The sequence below is a fragment of the Mytilus californianus genome, unplaced genomic scaffold (genome assembly GCF_021869535.1).
Source record: "Mytilus californianus isolate M0D057914Y unplaced genomic scaffold, xbMytCali1.0.p SCAF_6, whole genome shotgun sequence".
Classification (NCBI taxonomy): Eukaryota; Metazoa; Mollusca; class Bivalvia; order Mytilida; family Mytilidae; genus Mytilus; species Mytilus californianus.
This window is the reverse complement of record NW_026262712.1, coordinates 78,583,539-78,592,879: the sequence shown is the minus strand read 5'-3', so window position 1 is coordinate 78,592,879 and position 9,341 is coordinate 78,583,539.

The following is a 9,341-nucleotide window of genomic DNA, read 5'->3' as shown; positions in this document are numbered from 1 at the left end:
TCAATTTATTGTGAAATTAATGGGTTATTTTGCGATTATTCATTAAATTCCTTTTTAAAGAGATGTTTGAATCAAGAAAATATTGTGTTCAAACTTTTGAGGGATATTTCAATTCACTTCATATACGACCACTGTCACGTGTTATTTTGTCCATCAATAGACTTATCCTTTGTGTTTTATTCCAATTTTTAAGTTTTCATGTTTAACATCACGACTTCAGATTTTATGACTTCATTAGTTTATTGTGTTTATTCTTGTAAAGTGTAAACAGTTTGGTCTGTATCTATTGTTTGTTTAATAATTATGACTTCTTGTCTTGAAGCTGTTCTTCCGTATAACGCTGTCATTAAAAGCGTAGCTACAAAAAATAGGCGGAAGATACCAAAGGAGATTCAAAACTCATATATAGACGGGAGACCGACAAGATCATGACAAAATAACAAAAAACGAAAACAGTCTACAAACACTACATAAAAGTAAAGACTGAGCAAAACGAACCCCAACAAATAATCGAGAGAGATCTCAGGTGCTATGGAGAAGTGCAGTTCTAAATTGCATCGTATCCATACAATCTTCACTTTATTCTAACTGGTTATCATTAGGCAGTATGTTATATCAATTATGTCTCATGTAACGTGGACTATTTGGTATATAAACCTATATCTGTAACCAGTTTATTACTTGTACACCGTAGGACCCAGCAAGGTGCTAAACTATGGCGCAAAACAATATGCGAAAATAAAACTGAAAATAACAGTTCTTTCGAGCTACAATGTATAATAACATTTTAAAATTTAGTTATGAAATTGTAGAAAGACATGTTAGCATATATAAACCAATTATTGTTATTGTTTTGCAAACAGTGAGTTATTAGGAGGTAATCAATTAATGTCAGTTTACACTCAACGTTTCTGTAACACAATAAAAGTGGTTAAAACACCGACTGTATTCTACCTGTAATTTCTGATTGATTGTTATGAAACATCTTTTTTATAAGGTGTGTTTGCATAGGTTGAAGTTTACCTTAACTGGATTCAGCCATTACTTTTTGGTCCCTTTTGTTCATTGAGCTCTTCGCGTGTTTCGTTACTTATACAACCATGGTTTTCAAATATTTGTCTTTGAGTGTTCCTGCTGAAGGTTAATCCAGAAAAGCGATTCGGACGCACATAATTTATGATTTTTTTTATTGGTATTGTTATTTTGCTTTTCATATATAAGTTTCAAATGTTAATAGAGGTTGGAATAAAAAATTACAAAAAGTAAATTAACAAAAATAACAAACTACAGGGAAAATTCAAAACAGAAAGTAACTTATCAAATGGCAAAATCAAAAGTTCAAACACATCAAACGAATGGGAAACCACTGTCGTATATTCCTGACTTCAAACATGCATTTCCTTATGTAGAAAATGGTGGATTAAACCTGGTTGTATAGCCAGATAAACCTCTCACTTGTATGACAGTCGCATACAATTCCATTATATTGACAACAATGTGTGAACAAAACTAGCAGACATGATAGGTAAAAATGTCAAAATTTATGGTACAGCATTCAACATTGTGTTATAATTTTAATCACCATAAAAACAAACAACTATTTCAACAAAGAAAAACAAAATGGCATATAGACATTTGGAAGACTTTTTTACATTGCGCCGATGGTAATGTGTTTGCCAATGACTACGCTGGGGTCTTAAATTAGTATTAAATAAGTTCTTTACACTTACATCACTGCAGGTCGGACTTGACAAGTTTCCTACTCCTTTGGTATTAACATTGCAACCATTGCAGTATCTAGTTCCCTTATCAAAAATAATCTCTATCTTTTCGAAAAGAAGTATTTAGTATAGGACTATTGGTGAAGTGATGCATTTTTTCGATGATGCGTACTTTTGTTTATAAAGAAGGATCATGGTCCGGTTGATTAAACTGGTTATAGAACCCTGAATTGCGTATCTTTATTATCAGACCTTTTCCTTTTCCGCAAATGTTGCCGAGTTTCACCAACATTAAGTAGCCCACACAAAATACATTCAGTTCCGTAAACGACATTGTCCGTGGAACAGTCCAGAGGCTCAAATTTGTTTGTATGAGAAGTTGTTCTTGTTAAGTTACAAGTGAAATCCGGAAGTGATTTACATATTACATGCATTACATATCCTCCTTTTTCCTTTTTTATGTTTACAAGTAGGAAAAATAGGAGTTGATTCACTACAAGCGATCGTCTCTAAACAGTCTAAAACATTAACAGCACATGGTTTTAATTTTTGGAAACTATCTGAATTTTAAGAGTAATGATTACCTTCTGGCTGTACATGAGTCAAATCAAGAGTATCACATATGATGTTCCGTGGAACACACAAATCAAATGCTAGTGTTCCGTGTAGCAGAAGAGGACCTTGATAACCAAGGCGATTTCCTAGCCGGTAATTTTTCGTATTTTTATTCATCATGCATAAAACTACCAAGTTACTGGTGCCCTCGGAGAATAATCTACCAGCAGTAAAGTTTCTTCTCGGAAGAAACTGGACATCGACTTGGTTGTAGTAAAAATGAAAATAACAAAAAATACCGACCTCCAAGGAAATTTCAAAACGGAAAGTCCCTTATCAAATGGAATAATCAAAAAGCTCCAACACATCAAACAAATGGAAAACAACTGTCATATTCCTGACTTGGTACATGCATTTTCATACGTAGTAAATGGTGGATTAAATCTTGTTTTGTAGCTAGCTAAACCTCTCACGTGTATGACAGTCGCATAAAATTCCATTATATTGACAACAGTGAGTGCGCAAAACAAACACATGAAATAGACATAATAGGTAAAAATGTCAAAAATTGGGTTACAGCGGTCAACATTGTGTTATAATTTTAATCACTATAAAAACAAACAACTATGTCAGCAAAGAAATGGCATATAGACACTCTATAGACAAAGCACAAAAGCAAAAATGAAAGACAAGAATACGAAATAAGACCATAGCAAAATAAAACAATGGCAGGATGTATAAATACTGAGCCACGCCGCCAAAAGGATATTACCACAAAAGGACTAAACAGTAAAGATTAAAAATATACACAGACAAATAAAAAAAGAACACTATAACACATAATTACGATGATAAATAACGTCAGTACCTAGAATCTATACTTCAAGACCATCATGCATTATTTGTGAAGTTGATACGGAATATTTATCAACAAGGTCTTTGTATCTTCCGATGAACTTTTTTTTAGAAAAAAGACAAAACGTTCTTTGATATAACCCTGGTTCATCATGTTTCTGCTCAAACACTGGTGACGTTTTATAAAGTCTGAGTAGCAGCTGCAAGCTCTTGAATACTGAATGAGTTGGGAAATGTATATCAAATATGCAGTTGATATATATTGGATTAATGGCTTTCATACATTTATTTAGGAAGTCGTGAGAGTGATGATAGATATACAGCAGACGTTTCTAACCGTTTGTGGTCCATGCAATTTAGATTATCATTACCATGCATGGTTGTTTGCTTGGTATGCAAGGCTTCCGATATTTTAGGATCGGTGGACTTTCCTGATAACATGTTCCTTTCAAATTCATTATGGAAGACATTGTATTACAAGAACATTATAGAAAGTGCGGACCAAAACAATATATATAGAAATTCGAAAGAATTAGAACATTCTTTTTAATTCTCAGATCAATATAATATACATCTTGTGTTTAATATATATTCATAATCTTAAATACTAGTAATAATTATCCTTGTGTAAGTACATATAGCCTAGAAGCCTAGGGTTTTTCCGGATTACTAAAACGGAAACAAAAAATTCATATCTACGGTAATGGACGTATATAACTTACATTTGTAGATTCAATACCGAAATTATGGACGAATGATTTACATGTAAACACAGTCGAAAATAATTTAAAAGCACGTATTTCTATTCTATCGGTATAAGTGCAGAACAAAGCACATTGAACTTGATTAAAACAAAACAACCACAATATACCATTCCATTTGTTAAAAAAAAACTTACAACTACTGCAATCAGATATCGAATATCCTCATTATGAAATATATTTCAAATTTGCCAGGTTTACGTTCTTTTTTTTTTAGTAAATTGTTTTAATGTTGAAATATTAATATCTACTTTAGAAACCATCTTTTTATAAATATAAGTACTTTTAGGCGATTTTTGAACTTTGACTTTTAGTTTAGACAAACCGTGTTATCAAGATTAAAAAAAGAAAGATTACGTTAGGTGTCTGACGTGGAAATTATCTGCAAATATTGAAAATAGGATTTTAATACAGCGGCGGAATAGAATTAAACTTAATCTCATTAATGTTACGTTATCTTATGTACTTTCAAAGATTTTTCACTCGCCTTATTAAATCATTTGAAGTCAAATGTGGATTTAATTTGTCTTTTTCCGGCTAGATTTCTGTCGTTTTGTCCATAGCATGAATAATAGTATTTGGTTTTAACAGTAAGGATTTTGGTTTTCCATTAAGACTCAATTGTTTTTGCATTTGTTTATAACACACAAATGAAAGTAACTCTATGTTCGATTGTCATTGTCGTACTTGAGACGTTAATACTACTAAATGTCAGCTTACAGCAATGCTGCATATTTCTTATTAAACGTAACAAAGAAAGCATGAAAAATGTACTACAACAAAATATTAGATTTAGGTTTGAATAGTGTAGAACTATCTAGTATGTGTTTAGTACAGAAGCGTGTTTGCTTGTTAACAAATTGTTTTGATAAATGTTGAACATGTTTTTGATATTCTCTAAATTTGTAAATTTACTACATATAAATGTTGAAATATTCGAAATATAAGGTATACTCTACCCCAGGTATAGATTGACTTAGCCGTATTTTACACAACTTTTGGACTTTTCGGTTATTAAAGCTCTTCAACTTTGTATTTCAATTCATTTGGCTTTGTTATGATTTGAGCGCCACTGATGAGTCTAATGTACACGAAATGCGCGTCTGTCATACCAAATTGTATGTATCTTTGACCAGTCTTTTCTTACCGATGTCAGCGTTTGCAGTCATATCCTGCATATCTTTTGAATATCCGAAGTAAAATACAAATCAAATATTCAAACTGATTGGTTTTGCTAACTTGCTGTCAAACGAAAAGCATGCGGAGACCATCACTTTATCAAAATGATATCCTTAAAGCCTTTACAATCACCAAATATTCCATAAAATGATATCAGTAATCTTATTGATATATCAGATACATGTGGAAAGTCCAGAGAATATATAGGTTTGTAAACAAATGCAAACATAGGCATCATATAACTGCTTTTGGTAATAAACTTTCAATCAAAACCGGCTGCAATAGCAAATGTTTCAAATGCAATGAACACTTTGTTGTTCTTATTCTCAAAGGGTGAAAAATTTGTATATCATCAGACTGATTATTAATTTAGGCAACAGTAGATTACCGATGTGCAAATCTCAAAAATCGCTTACGAAGATACAAATCAAGGTAACAAACAAAAAAAGGAGAGAATAAAAACGGTGGATGTACATTTCGTCATTTGATTTCACTTTTAATGTATGGTGTCATTAAGATAAGGACTGAATAGTGATATGTTAGCATTTATCTTTCATTGATTGTGCGTGGTTCTACATGTAAATAGTCGCTTTTGATCAGCTGTATGGATTAACAAAAAAGAGCGGATGGTTGATGCGCTATGAATAAAGTAGCTTAAATAAAGCAGTAAATCAACTAATTTAAATATTTAACATTGACCTTATGAAAAGAACAATTAAATATAATTTTGTGAATTTCTCGGTGAATAATTTAAGAAGTGTTGATTTTAGAAAAAAATCTTGGTTACATGCAATGAATAGACTGAAGTTATAGCACTAAAGAGATTTAGGTTGTTGAAATGTAACCGTTTAACAAATAGCTTCAATTTGTAATCATATGCTGTCATATTTAGTCTTTTGTGCGCATGTAAAAGTGGATCAACTCCACAATAGTTTGTGCCTGTACAAAATCAAGCTATGTAGACCATGTGTTGTATCATTGTTTGTTCGTAGGAGTCATGATGGTGGTGTTTTGTATGATCCGATTTACTGTCTAGTATGTTTGGTTATCTGCTATCCTTTTTAAGTTTTATTTCATGTTTTAATCGGTTTAATATACATTTTACATAAAAGTTTCCATATATATATATATGTTCTTGAAGATAATGAAAGTGCAATTTCTTCTTATCTGTTACAGAAAGTTTGGACATTTCCTACTTATTTTTCTATATCTCGAAAACAGTTTACTATTTTTTTTCTTAAAGCTAGTGCACTCAAAAACGCAGTTACAGCAAATTAAAGTTATCTACTGCATGAAGGTCATATTACTTAGTTTGTATATATTCGTCTTCGGAGAAAACATTCACATATCTTCTGTCATCTAGATATGACCCAGCATTAAATTATATTCAAAGTAAACCAATTTCTGATCAATATTTTAAGACTTACCAAACAAAAAGATTGCTCCATGTAATCTTCAAATCAAAAAGCCTTAGCAGTATAGTAAATTCCCTTCTGATTATGATCACAAGGAAGCTTTGCGTTACACTTTAATATCATAAATAATCATTTATATTTTAATCTTGTTGAACAACTATTGTATATTATAAATCTTGTCAATTTCCAGAAGAGCATTAATGCATTTGACGTTCTCGCTGATAACTAGTATTCCAATTGTCCAATTACCAATAAGATTGTTAAATTAAATCAGCATAAAATTTACAAAAAGGATAATATCACTACAGCCATATCAAAAACATATGTTCAAGAAGAAAAAAACTTACCAAATGGTGTTCTCTTTGTTTAGACATCTTCTCGAATTTTTTTTTGTAGTTAAGGTTTATATATTGCCATTTGTTTAGGGTATAACTGACATGACTTTTTTTACTAAAGTACTTTTTCTGTAATTAAATTTATTTTATGGTTTTTTTTATGAGCACTTCGTTATTCCACTAGTTTGGATAACATTAAAGGTGAAATGTTTGCACAACTAGTTGTCCTCATCCCTTGTCTGTATTTCTTCCTCTTCCTGTTTTACTCTGAAAGGGATTTTGATATTGATGACACTGGACCTATTGTCTCTTGAATTAATTCAAATCGTGTCAATATATTTGAGAGAGATTTTGACAGAAACTATGCGCAGCCTCTTTTCTATCTTTTAAGACCGTACATTGACATATGGGTATCTTATCTAGTTTGATTGTATTGATTGAATTCCGTCTCATTCCATATCTATTAGACATATGAAGTCTACGTCTCCCAGTTGATACGATATTCCAAAGCTGACGTTTCATATCACGATTTCCTTGATAGAGGGGTTATGCTCAGAAGGGACTAGACCAAGAGTTCCAAGTGGTGAAGTTGAAATCATCCCTTCGAAAATTTTACGGACGCCATCACGAGATGGTTGACTGTAATCGAATATCTGTTTCACAGATGACGAATGATATGTTCCAATTGTTGTAAGCACAATCCCAAGCCTATTTTCCTCGAATGTGACCTACCGAAATACACTTATCACCGGGTTTGTACTCACATAAGCAACATGACGGTTGACACAGGTGGAGTAGGATTGCTTACACTTCCGGAGCACCTGATACCCCTGGTTTTTAGTGGGGTTCATGTTGCTTAGTCTATAGTTTTCTATGTTGTGTTTTGTGAACTGTTATTGTTGTATTTTTTGTTTTGCCATGACATTGTCATTTTTTTTCGACTCAATATCCCTTTAGTATTTTAAAGAGTAGCGTTTGAACCTTGTGATTTAATAACGTCATTCTTACGATCATTGTATTCAACCTGTTATTTTACAAACCGATGATTGATTGATGTTCTAAACGATTAAATAATTGATTTACTGATTGTGACTACTTGACATTCAATGCTTTCCTTTGTACTAGACCGAGTCGTATTCTTAATGTACAAGCTCCCAAGAAAGCAGGATAAAAATATCAACCGTTCAGACACATTATTCCAAATCAAGCCGACAAGTATTTTCTCATTCATATAATGCCGTGTGATTGACAAAGAAGCACAAAAAAAACAATTTTAGAGTTTTTTGTTTGAGGCGTGGATCGAAACCAAGACCTCCCGCACTAAAGGGCAAGCACGATACCAAGAGATTTTCGAGGATTATATTCAACTATTTCTTTGTGTTACAATAGAAATATTCATATTTTTACAAAACTTTCAAGGAAAGCTTTGGTTCAGATACATGTATATAATAAACAGATTTCAAATTTCTAAATAACCTTTCAATGGCTGAATTAAGTCGTGTCTATTAAATAAGAAAGTTTTACAAGTCTTTGGTATGTTTTTAAACACAGCCAATTGAATCTTGTATTCAATAAAACAATCAAGTTAAACTTATCTCTTCGGAGAACCTGAAGTTAACCCGTTTTGAAATGAGTTATATAAGCGCCTGCATGACCTTTACATGTGTATGCTCAAATTTCAGGAATCAAGCTGTCTTATTGTTATTTGATTTGTTTTGAATATACAAAGGAATGTCAGCTTGTTGCCACCCTAATTCTATGTCAATTAATTTTCCTGCTATATAATCTACCTTAGAAGACAACTTTTTTGACATATAGTGAGTCAAAAGATTTCAGTGATGCAATGCAATCAAACTATACTATGAAATAAGGAGTTGTGATTTAATTGCCAATGAGAAAACTATCCAACAGAGTCAAAATAAGCAATTATAGGTTACCGCAGTTCGGCCTTATCGTATAGTGAGCTATAAAAGTCCCTGACATGATAAAATGTGAAACAATTTAACAATAAAACCAACGACCTAATTTATGACAAAACAATAAACAAAAAACATATAAAGCAGACAGCAACAAACGACAACCACTGAATTATAGGTTCCTGACTTGTGAAAGGCATTTACAGAATTTGGCAAGGTTAAAGATGTTTGTGAGCGCTCAACCCTTCCCTAACATGGGACAATGGTGTAACAGTACAACATAAGAACACACTTAAAAAATCAGTTGGAAATTGCTTGACTCACCAGACACGTGGCACACAAACAACTAACATAAAGACAAAAAGTACCGAACTAGAATTTGGCAAGGTTAAAGATGTTCGTGAGCGCTCAACCTTCCCCTAACATGGATTAATGGTGTTACAGTACAACATAGGAACACACTTAAAAAATCAGTTGGAAATTGCTTGACTCACCAGACACGAGGCACACAAACAACTAACATAAAGACAAAAAGTACCGAACTAAGAGTACTTGCAGTTACTAAAAGCTAGTTCAGAGCCAATAGCAACTAATAAATCATGTT